Source organism: Sorex fumeus, unplaced genomic scaffold (genome assembly GCF_029834395.1).
Source record: "Sorex fumeus unplaced genomic scaffold, SorFum_2.1 ptg000086l, whole genome shotgun sequence".
NCBI lineage: Eukaryota > Metazoa > Chordata > Mammalia > Eulipotyphla > Soricidae > Sorex > Sorex fumeus.
This window is the reverse complement of record NW_026606143.1, coordinates 25315009-25327843: the sequence shown is the minus strand read 5'-3', so window position 1 is coordinate 25327843 and position 12835 is coordinate 25315009. Positions and strand designations below refer to the sequence as shown.

The following is a 12835-nucleotide window of genomic DNA, read 5'->3' as shown; positions in this document are numbered from 1 at the left end:
GTAGTACCACTTGTATGTAAATTTCATGACTACATCTTTTCTAATAGCTACATAGTACGCCATTGTGTAAATGTACCAAAATTTCTTTAACCAGTAATCTGTTCTGGGAGAAGGGAGCACCAAATAAAGGGTGTTGGGAGAATCCTTCCAGGACAGGAGAAGCATGCTGAAAGTAGACTATAGACCAAACATGATTACCACTCAATGCCTCTTTTGCAAACCACAAAACCCCAGAGGAGAAAGAGAACAAAGGGGAATGCCCTGCCACAGAGGCAGGGTAGGATGGGGGGATGGGGGGTGGGAGGGATACTGGGACCTGTGGTGGTAGAAAATGGGCACTGGTGGAGGAATGGGTAATTGATCATTGTATAACTGAAGCCCAGGCACAAAAATTTGTCAGTCTACAACTGTACCTCATGGTGTTTCACTAATAAAAATTTAAAAAAAAATATTTAATGGCTTTAAAAACTAAAAAAAAAAAGTTGAATTCACAAGCCAGAGAGCTATTACAGTGGGAATGGTGCTTTTCTTGAATGTAGCTCACCTGGGTTCAGTCCCCAGAACCCATATAGACCCCCGAGCCCCATTGGAAGTGATCCCTGAGCAAAGAACCGGGGTAAGCTCTGAGCAGTGCGGGGGTGCCCTTCTGCAACCAATTTTTTTCCTTCTTTTTAATTTAAAAAAAATTTTATTAGTGAGACACCATGAGGTACAGTTATAGACTTGCAATTTTTTTGTGCTTGGGTTTCAATTATACAATGATCAAATACCCATCCCTCCACCAGTGCTCATTTATCACCACCCCAATCAATTTTTTAAAGATTGAATTGGCCTATAAGCAAAAGGGTGAGTTCCAGGACCTGCAGGCAACCACAGCGATATTCCTGCATATTGCCAAAATTTAGCATAAGGTCCTGATAGCCTACCAAGAGTGACATACCTCAAGTACACTCCATCTGCAGACATTCTGGTCACCCTAGCAACAGCCAGGCAGGAAAGTCTGGCTATGGCCCAAATTCACTGCCATTCCTTCTCTAGGATTCTCAGGAAACAGGTTCACCAGAACCCCGGGACCCCTGTGGGGAGCAAGGCAATGCTCTTAGGGAGCCCACACAGGGGGCCTTGGGAAAACCAAGGAAGAAATAACCTGTCTACAGTGCTCAACCTGTTTTCTGCTTCTTCCAGGTACCAGCCTCATCTGCTATCCTAACCAGTCCGGTGCCTGCTGCACCACATCAGTTTCATCATGCCTCATGGTCAGAAGAGTAAGTTCCATGCTTGAAATAAATGCTACCAGGCCCCAGGGCAGGTTCAGAACTATCATGGGTGCGGAGGTTCAGAGGGAGACCAGCAGTGATCCTCCCTCCCTGCTCCTTTTTTTTGCTTTTTGGGTCACACCCTGCGATGAACAGGGGTTACTCCTGGCTCTACACTCAGGAATTACCCCTGGCGCCGCTCAGGGGACCATATGGGATGCTGGGAATCGAACCCGTGTTGGCCATGTGCAAGACAAACGCCCTACCTGCTGTGCTATTGCTCCAGCCGCCCCCCCCCCCAGCTCCTTCTGAGCACACTGCTCCCAGCTTCCCTGCAGCTGGTGTGCCCCAGAAGCTTGAGAAAGCACAGGGAGCTAATTCTTCTGATCCATGTGTTACAGATACGAGAGCTGCTGTGAGTTCCAGGCGAAAGAAAGAACGTCCAAGCAGCACCACCCTGGCTGAAGAGTCTCCTGAGAGCCTTCTTCACAAAGATCCTATTGCCAGGAAGATGAGCATGGTGGTCCAATACCTGCTGGAGAAGTTTAAACTGAAGGAGCCCATTACTCAGGCTGCATTGCTGAAGATTATCAGCAAGAAGCACAAGGATAGCTTCCCTGAAATCCTCAGGAGAGCTTCTGATCGTATACAACTGGTGTTTGGTCTAGAATTAAGGGAAGTAAAGCCTGATGGTCAGTACTACACCATTCACAGGAAGCTGGGCTTCCATAGTGAGATGGGTGGTACTGGTGGTCTTGATAGGGGCTTCCCGAAGATGGGGCTTCTGATGTCGCTCCTGGGCGTGATCTTCATGAAGGGCAACCGGGCCACTGAGGAGGAGATCTGGGATTTTTTAAGTGGATTAGGGATCTATCCTGGAAGGAGACACTTAATCTTTGGGGAACCCCGTAAACTTATCACTCAGGATTTTGTGCAGGAAAAGTACCTGGAGTATCACCACGTTCCCCACAGTGATCCTCCAGTGTACGAGTTCCTGTGGGGTCCAAGGGCCCATGATGAAACAACAAAGATTAAAGTGTTGGATGTTCTAGCTAAGATCAATGATACTACCCCTTCTTCCTTCCCTGATTTGTATGAAGAAGCACTGAGGGATGAGGAAGAGAGAGTAAGGGCCAAAGCCATGGGCAGGGCTGCATCTATGGCCAAGGCTAACGCGCATGGCAGGATCAAACCCAAGACCTCTTCCCAAAATTAGGTCATGGGTAAATTTGCTTTTGTTAGAAGCATGCAATCATATGAATAAATAATGCATAGTGTTATGATGGAGAAAAAACTTTATCCTGCTGAACTGTTATCTTGTTAGTCAACTTTGTATCCAAGAATTTATACTATACATGTTGGATTTTGTTCATCATGCAAGTCTAATCTTATTGCTGATGTGTGTTATTGTGCATACTGTAATTTGTAAACAAAGCTAAAATGTGACCTATGTATTTTGTGACAAAAGGCTACTGGCTGTTGGGAAGGTATTTTCATCAAAAGGAAGATATCCCACAAGTTGATTTGGGATTACAAAATGGTAACACAAATGTGATAGATGGTTAATTCTTGAGTTGTATTATTCCTTTGGCTTTTGCTGTCACAATAAGACAGTGTATTGAATTTACTGTGATGTACAACACAATATGTATCAGAGTTACTTATTTTGTTCAAATTACAGGAATGCTTAAATAACAATAAATTCAACTTTCTGTTTATTTTGTCTTTCAGTTTATTTCCTTTTATTTCCTTCTAACAGGAATTGAGTTTCCCCTCTTTCTAAGTTCCCATAGTACTGGGGGTGCTATGACAAAAGCAGGCTGAGTTTGCAAGTGCTGTACAGAGCCCCACCCTTGTAGGCAGCCCAGGAAACTTTGGAATATCTGATAAGACATCATCCCCAGTTCCTCCTATGGGAGCACAGAGGCTGAAGATGTAAGGAGGGTGTGAAGGGTATAGCCAGTGAGTGGAAGTTGGGGGGGGGGGGTGTTGAGGTGTTTTCAGAGGGAAAGATGAATTCCATGAGGCCCAAGGCTGACACTGTTCCTCTCATCCTGTGGCTACCATAGAGTTCCTTACTTTAGGCCCCTGGAGACCTGAGCAGATAAGATCAAGAGGAGATGCTCATCCTCTTAAGGGATTCAGGGTGAAACTAGCCTTACAATGGCAGACCTGAGGGGAGGGAAGGGAAGAATTTGAGCCTATAACAAACATCAAAGCAACAAGGCAGGTTCTGTACCCATTCCCTGGAGAGCATCCTTGAAGATCCAGGGCCAGCAGGTTGAGTGTGCTCAACACTTAATTTCATCCTGTCTATCAGAAGCTCAAGCCTGAATGTGAAGGTTTAACCACTGCCCATGATAGGGGAGGATACTAGAGCTTGTGTAAATCCCATTAAGGACCTTCAAGGAAGACGGCAGACCCTAGACATACCAGATTAGTAATGTCAAGACTCACAGGTCATTTCAAAGTCTCTTGTAGAGGGGTGAAAATGAAAGAGTATCAAACTAATTTCCAAGGTCAGAAGGGTTGGTCAGTGGTTGGAAATTACCACAAATGTAGGGATGGTGGAGGGTAGTTAAGATAGAGAAGAGTCCACTATGTCAACATTAATTGGAAATGAACATTCTCACCCAAAACTGAGTGTTGAAAGTAGGCAAAGGGATATATATGTATGTGTGTGTGTATATAAAACCTTTCAGCATCTGTATTGCAAACCATAATGCATAAAATGAGAGAAAGAGAAAGAGAGCCAAGAGAGGTGCCTGCCATAGAGCCAGGCAGGGATGGAGGGTGGTTGGTGGGTGGGAGGGAAACTGAGGATATTGGTGCTGGAAAATTATACTGGTTGGAGGGATGGTTGTTGGAACATTGTATGACTAAAACCCAATTATGAACAGCTTCATAATGCTCTACTTCATTATGGTTCAATAAAATTTTGAAAATTAATGTAAGTAAAACAACTTAGGACCCTCTCATCAGTTTATATTGTGTCTCAGGAAGGACTGTAATGCCAAAGTCTGGTCAGCAGATGGAATACCTTATGGTACTATGTACTGTGTCAACATTGAGGTAACTAGTCAGGGTCTAAAATTGCCTACCTGCAACTTCGACTCACTACTATATACTTTCATATACTTACATATAAGGTGCTCGAGGAGGCAACATAAATTCACAAGGTACCAAGCTACAGCTCTGAATTATGCTTTAATAGCAGGTTTTTATTCCCTACCAATTAGTGGGAAGCAAGAGAACCTCACACCAAAAAGACAGTACTATTTGGAACACACAAGTTAGGTTAGAAAAAGAAAAAGGGAGCTCAAAGTCCTTGTACCCATATTTCTCAACACTATTTGCAGACACAGTTAATATGCTGGAACCTTTCAACAGGAATGAAGAATAGGGACATGCACAGATATCTGCTAATAGTATGACATCATCTTTAGAATAGTTAGAAAAACTAAGACCTAACACATGTTGTGTCTATGGTGGGAGAAAAATCACAGAAAAATGCATCATCGTAATATTAATCCTGAGATCTCCTGATGATTTGGCCCTATAATGTTTGTGGAGAACCTTAACTTTGTTTTTTTAGGAAAGAGAAAATGTAGAAGTTTAAAGTGTCTCTCTATCACTTATCACTTAACTTCCCTTAGTCGTCGATTTGCTCGAGCGGGCGCCAGTAACGTCTCAATTCGTCCCTGTCGCGTGCCAATGTAGCCCAATGGCATCTGTTCGCTCTGGAAATATGAAGAGCCTCAAACCGATCGTTCATGATCTTGATGAAGAAGTCTGACCATCTGGTAGGTGGGCGGCCATGGGGTCTTTTGACATCCCGTGGGATCCAGTCGGTAACAGCTCTAGTCCAGCGGTCGTCTTTAAATCTCATTACGTGACCAGCCCATCTGATTTTTGACACCTTGGCAAACGAGACAGCGTCCCTGATTCTTGATTGTCAACGGATGTCGGAACTCCAGATTCTTTCTCTCATTTGAGTGAAACGTGATATTCCAAGCATAGCTCTTTCAATTCCTCTTTGGGAGACCCGAATAGCATTCTCATCCTGTTTGTGTAGGGCCCAGGTCTCTGAGGCATATGTTAATGCAGGAAGAACAGTGGAATCAAAGAGATGTGCCCGGAGCCGGAGGTTCTTCGTCCTCTTAGCTATTTCTTCAACGTTCTTGAAGGCGTTCCAAGCCGCTCTCTTCCTCCTGCGCAGCTCGGGTGCCAGGTCATTTGTCATGTTGACTTCTCGACCTAGGTACGCATAGCTGTTGTGTCTCTATAAATATATAAATATACCCCAAGAAAAGTATAAGGAGGTAGATTGGAAAATTTTTCTGGTCTTTGTTGAATATCATACTATAATAAAGCCTTTTCTTTCTTTTAAAAAATAAGGAGAGGGCTCTTCCTCTCCATCCCCCAAGCTGAGCTGGTCTTCTCCCCCCCCCCCCCCCCACCACCCAGGTCAGTTTATCTGCTGCTTCTCAAACCCGGGACTTAGATTTCTCCCTGCAAGCCCCCAGGCGTCCTCTTGGACGCTGGGAGACAAAGCAGCTCTGAGCCTCTGCCTCTTCCTCTCCGTCCCCCAAGCTGAGCTGGTCATCTCCCCTCACCCAGGTCAGTTTATCTGCCGCTTCTCGAACCCGGGACTTGGATTTCTCCCTGCAAGCCCCCCAGGCGTCCACTTGGACGTTGGGAGACAAAGAAGCTCTGAGCCTCTGCCTCTTCCTCTCCATCCCCCAGGCTTAGCTGGTCATCTCCCCCCGTCCACCCAGGTCAGTTTATCTGGCGCTTCTCGAACCCGGGACTTGGATTTCTCCCTGAAACTCCCCCAGGCGTCGTCTCAGACATTGGGAGACAATGCAGCTCTGAGCCTCTGCCGCTTCCTCTCCGTCCCCCAAGCTGAGCTGGTCATCTCCCCTCACCCAGGTCCGTTTATTTGCCGCTTCTCGAACCCGGGACTTGGATTTCTCCCTGGAACTACCACAGGCGTTGTCTCAGACATTGGAAGACAAAGCAGCTCTGAGCCTCTGCCTCTTCCTCTCCATCCCCCAAGCTGAGCTGGTCTTCTCCCCCCACCCAGGTCAGTTTATTTGCCGCTTCTCGAACCCAGGACTTGGATTTCTCTCTGCAAGCCCCGCCAGGCGTCCACTTGGACGTTGGGAGACAAAGCAGCTCTGAGCCTCTGCCTCTTCCACTCCATCCCCCAGGCTTAGCTGGTCTTCTCCCCCTCCCAGGTCAGTTTATCCTCTGCTTCTCGAACCCGGGACTTGGATTTCTCCCTGGAACTCCCCCAGGCGTCCTCTCGGACATTGGGAGACAAAGCAGCTCTGAGCCTCTGCCTCTTCCACTCCATCCCCCAGGCTTAGCTGGTCTTCTCCCCCCCCCCCCCCGCCAGGTCAGTTTATCCTCTGCTTCTCGAACCCGGGACTTGGATTTCTCCCTTCAAGCCCCACAGGCGTCCTCTCAGATGTTGGGAGACAAAGCAGCTCTGAGCCTCTGCCTCTTCCTCTCCATCCCCCAGGCTTAGCTGGTCATCTCCCCACCCCCAGGTCAGTTTATCCACTGCTTTTCGAACCCAGGACTTGGATTTCTCCCTGGAACTCCCCCAGGCGTCGTCTCGGACATTGGAAGGCAAAGCAGCTCTGAGCCTCTGCCTCTTTCTCTCCATCCCCCAAGCTGAGCTGGTCTTCTCCCCCACTACCCAGGTCAGTTTATCTACTGCTTCTCGAACCCAGGACTTGGATTTCTTCCTGCAAGCCCCCCAGGTGTCCTCTTGGACTTTGGGAGACAAAGGAGCTCTGTGCCTCTGCCTCTTCCTCTCCGTCCCCCAGACTTAGCTGGTCTTCGCCCCCCCCCCTAGGTCAGTTTATCCTCTGCTTCTCGAACCCGGGACTTGGATTTCTCCCTTCAAGCCCTCCAGGCGTCCTCTCAGATGTTGGGAGACAAAGCAGCTCTGAGCCTCTGCCTCTTCCTCTCCATTCCCCAGGCTTAGCTGGTCATCTCCACCCCCCCCCACCCACGTCAGTTTATCCGCTGCTTTTCGAACCCGGGACTTGAATTTCTCCCTGCAAGTCCCCCAGGCATTCCCTCAGATGTTGTGAGACAAAGCAGCGCTGAGCCTCTGCTTCTTCCTCTCCATCCCCTAAGCTGAGCTGGTCTTCTCCCCCCCAACCCAGGTCAGTTTATCTGCCGCTTCTTGAACCCGGGACTTGGATTTCTCCCTGCAAGCCCTCCAGGCATCCTCTTGGACATTGGGAGACAAAGCAGTTCTGAGCCTCTGCCTCTTCCTCTCCATCCCCCAAGCTGAGCTGGTCTTCTCCCCCCCCAGCCCAGGTCAGTTTATCTGCCGCTTCTCGAACCCAGGACTTGGATTTCTCCCTGCAAGCCCCCCAGGTGTGCACTTGGACGTTGGGAGACAAAGCAACTCTGAGCCTCTGCCTCTTCCTCTCCATCCCCCAAACTGAGCTGGTCTTCTCCCCCACTGAGTCTTAACTCCACCACACACAGCAGGTTCCCGTGGAGGTGTGGCTGCTTCGGAAGTGGGCGTGGCTTCTGTAGAAGTGGTCGTGGCCTAATTTTGGGCCAGCAGCCACGCAGGAGGCCACAGATAGTTTAATCATATCTAGGAATATAGTCCCCACACTTAAACTCCAACATGATGAAACAACGTAAATCCCCACCACAAGGGGAGGTCGATGAAAAGAGTCCAGAAGCGTCTGTAGGTGCTGCTCACCTAAGGGACCTCTCTTACAGAGAATTCAGATATGAAGTCATGAAGATGTTCAATCAACTCAATGAAACAGTCAGACAGATTCCAGTAAATTGAAGGAGGATATGAAAGAAACAATGGATCACACAATCGAGAAAATACAGGAAGAAATGAGAGCAGAAATTGGAAAGCTATGCACAGAAATTTCACGAATCAAAGATTCCGTAGATGAAATAAAAAACTCAGACTGTGCCCTCAAAAGTAGAATGACCACAGCTGAGGAAAGAATCAGTGAGCTGGAAGATCAGCTGCACCAAGCCAACAGGCAACAACAAACAATGGCAAGGGACCTCAAAATAGCTCTAGAAAGAATCAGAGTCCTAGGAGACGATTCCAAGAAGAACAACATTAGATTCATTGGACTACCAGAAGCTCAGGCAAACAATCTCAATGAAAAAGCCATGGTTAAACAAACCATCGCTGAAAAATTCCCAGAGCTCAACAATGCAGCCTTTCAGTTTCAAGGAGCCCAAAGGGTGGCAGGTAAAAGAGACCCTAACAAAAAAACTCCAAGACATATCATAGAATGATCGATGCTGCCAATAGAGACAGAATACTGCAAGCAGCAAGGGCAAAGAAGGAAATCACATACAAAGGAGCACCCCTTAGATTCACAGCAGATCTATCAGAGGAAACCCTCCAAGCCTGAAAGCAGTGGCAGGATATAGTGAAAAAACTCACTGAAATGAATGTTTCACCAAGAATACTCTATCTGGATAAACTCTCACTCAAACTCAAAGGAACGGTACACTATTTTCTAGATAAACAGCAGCTCAGGAACTTCAAAGACTCAAAACCAAACCTAAAACAAGGGCTAAAGGGGCTACTATAAGACAAGATAAACCCTACAACCACAACAAACCCTTACAAAAAGATGACACAAAACCCCATAACAGTCACCTCTCTCAATGTCAACAGTCCAAATTCACCAATTAAAAGACACTGAGTGGCAAAATGGATTCAGAAAAAGAACCCAACTTCCTGCTACCTACAAGAAACTCATCTCAACAGTCAGAGCAAACACAGACTCAAAGTGAAAGGATGGAAAACAATCCTACAAGCAAACAGCTCCTTCAAAAAAGCTAGGGTGGCCATACTAGAATCTGACAACATTAATTTCACGCTGAAAAAGATTAGAAGGGACAGTGAAGGATAGTTTTTCTTCATCAAGGGATATGTACAACAGGAAGAAATCACACTCTTAAATGTATACGCACCTAATGGGGGAACAGCTAAATATTTAAAACAACTGCTAACAGATTTTTAAGGAGGACATTGCTAGCAACACAATAGTAGTTGGAGACTTCAACATCACCTTATCACCTCTGGATAGATCAACAAGAACAAAACTCAGCAAAGAATCACTGGCTTTGAAAGAAGAAATAAAAGAGAAAGGGCTTATAGACCTATACAGGAATTTACACCCCAAAAAGAAAGAATACACATTCTTCTCCAGTGTGCACACGGAACATTTTCCAGAATAGACCATGTGTTAGGCCACAAAACATACCTCAATAGAATCAGGAAGATAGAAATATTATCAACCATATTTTCAGACCATGATGCACTGAGGATAGAAGTGAACCACACACAGACAAGGAGAACCAAATCAAACACCTAGAAATTAAGCAACTCAATGCTGATGCCGACTGGTTCAGTCCTTTTGGAAAACAGTATGGACGATTCTCAAAAAATTAGAAATTGAACTCCCATTTGACCAGGAATAGCACTCCTCGGGATGTATCCCAGAGAGGGAAAAAAGTATAGTCGAAGTGACATCTGCACTTGTTTGTTCATTGCAGCACTCTTTACAATAGCCAGAATCTGGATAAAACTTGAGTTCCCGAGAACAGACGACTGGTTAAAGAAACTTTGGTACATTTACACAATGGAGTACTATGTAGCTGTTAGAAAAGATGAAGTCATGAAATTTATATACAAGTGGTACTACATGGAAAATATCATGTTAAGCAAAATGAGAAAGAGAGGGATAGACATTGAAAGATTGCATTCATCTGGGGAACATAAAGTAACAAAATAGGAGACTAACACACAAGAGTGGCCAAGATTAGTACCAGGAATTTTGCTCCATGGCTTGGAGGCCAGTCTCACATGCTAGGGGAAAAGGCAGCTCAGATAGTGAAGGGAGCACCAAATAAAAGATGGTGGGAGGATCCTCCCAGGATGGGAGAAGGATGCTGAAAGTAGACTATGAACCAAACATGATTGCCACTCAATGCCTCTTTTGAAAACCACAGCACCCAAAAGGAGAGAGATAACAGAGGGGAATTCCCTGCCACACAGGAAGGGGGGATGGGGATATAGGAGAATGGGGGGTGGGAGGGATACTGGGATCTGTGGTGGTGGGAAATGGGTACTAGTGGGGGGATGGATATTTGTTCATTGTATAATTGAAACCCAAGCACAAAAATTTTAAATCTATAACTGTACCTCATGGTCTCTCACTAATATAAAATTTAAAAAATAAATAAAAAACATAAATAAAAAACGGAGAGAGAGAACAAAAGGGAACGCCCTGTCACAGAGGCGAGATGGGATGGGGGGTGGGAGGGATACTGGGATCATTGGTGGTAGAGAATGGGCACTGGTGGAGGGAGGGGTACTCGATAACTGTATAACTAAAACCCAAACACAAAAACTTCTGAGTCTATAACTGTACCTCATAGTGTTTCACTAATAAAAATTGAAAAAAGAAAAAAAAGCCAGGGTGGCCATACTAGTATCCAACAACATAGATTTTTGGTTGAAAAAGATTAGAAGAAGCAGTGAAAGCCATTTTTTATTAATATGTACAGCAGGAAAAATATCACACTCCTAAATGCATACTCACCCAATGAGGGACCAGCTAAATACTTAAAAGAACTGCTAACACATTTTAAGGAGGACACTGCTAGCAACAAAATAGTTGTTGCAGATTTCAACACCGCCTCGTCACCTCTGGATAGATCAGCATGAATAAAACTCAGCAAGGAGTGGGCTGGAGTGATAGCACAGTGGGAAGGGCCTTTGCCTTGCATGCGCCCAAACCAGGTTCGATTCCCAGTATCCCATATGGTTCCCTGAGCACTGCCAGGAGTAATTCCTGAGTGCAGAGCCAGGAGTAACCCCTGTGCATCGCCAGTTGTGACCCAAAAAGCAAAACAACAATAATAACAACAAAAACTCAGCAAGGAAATACTGGCATTGAAGGAAGAAATAGAAGACAGAGAGAGAGAATAGATCTATACAGGGCTTTATATCCTAAAAAAAAATAGACATTATTTTTCCAGTGCACAAAGAACATTTTACAAAATAGACCACGTGTTGGGTCACAAAACATACCTCAATAAAATCAGGGAGGTAGAAATTGTATCAAATATCTTTTCAGACTACAATGCACTGAAGATAGAAGTTAATCACAAACAGACATGGAGAATCACATCTAACTAACACCTGGAAATTAAACAACTCAATGTTGAACAATGAGTGGGTCAGGAAGGAAATCAAAGAAGAAATCAAAAGATACCTGGAAACAACTGAGAATGAAGACATGAGCTACCAGAACCTATAGGACACAGCTAAAACCATGTTAAGGGGAAAGTTTATAGCTCTGCAAGCATTTCTCAGGAAGGACGAAAGGGTCCACATAAATAACCTGACTTCACAGCTCAAGATCTTAGAAGAGGACAAAGAAAGGAGCCCAAACCAGGCCTAAGGAAACAGATAATGAAACTTAGAGCAGAAATTAATGACATGGAAACCCAAAAAACAATCTGAAATATTAGTGAAATCAAGAGCTGGTTCTTTGAGAAATTAAAAAAGATTGATAAGCCACTAGCAATACTCACAAAGAAAGAGAGATAGAGAACCCTAATAAGCTGAATCAAAAATGAAGAGGGGGACATCACAACAGAAACCAAAGAAATTCACAAGATCATCAGAGACTATTTTGAAAGTCAGTATGCCACAAAACAAGAGAACCTAGAAGAAATGGATAAATTACTGGATTCCTATAATCTCTCAAGACTGAACCAAGAAGATTCGGAATACCTGAATAGACCTATTACTATCAAGGAAATTGAAACAGTAATCAAAAATCTTCCCCAAAACAGAAGCCTAGGTCCAGATGGATTCACTAGTGAGTTCTTCCAAACATTTAAAGAGAACATATTGCCAGTTCTTCTCAATCTTATCCAGGAAATTGAAGAAACAGAAACTCTCTCAAACAGTTTCTATGAGGCACATATCTCCCTGATACCAAAAACAAATGAAGACACCACCAAAAAAAGAAAACTACATGTCGATATCCCTGATGAACATGGATGCAAAGATCCTCAACAAAATATTAGCAAACTTAATCCAACAACTCATCAAAAAGATATTACAACACTACTAAGTGGGATTCATCCCGGGGATGGAAGGATTGTTTAACATTCAGAAATCAATCAACATATCACCCATCATATCAACAAATGAAAAGAAAAAATTATATGATTGTATCAATACATACAGAGAAAACATTTGACAAGTTCCAGCACCCATTTATATGAAAACTCTCACCAAATGGGTTTTGAAGGAACTTTCCTCAATGTAGTCAAAGTCATCTATAACAAGCCTATGGCAAGCATTATCTTCAATGGGGAAAAACTAAGATCCTTCGTTCTAAGATCAGGGACTGCACAAGGATACCCACTCTCACCATTTCTGTTCAATATAGTACTGAAAGTACTTGCAATAACGGTTAGGAAAGAAAAAGATATTAAGAGCATCCAGATAGGAAAAAAAGAAATCAAGCTCTCACTAT

General features: G+C 44.6%; 1 pseudogene; it reads left to right on the top strand.

The window, feature by feature from the left end:
- The first annotated feature begins 1246 nt into the window (after positions 1-1246).
- Positions 1247-2472, top strand: LOC130039271 (melanoma-associated antigen B4-like; annotated as a pseudogene).
- Positions 2473-12835: the final 10363 nt, after the last annotated feature.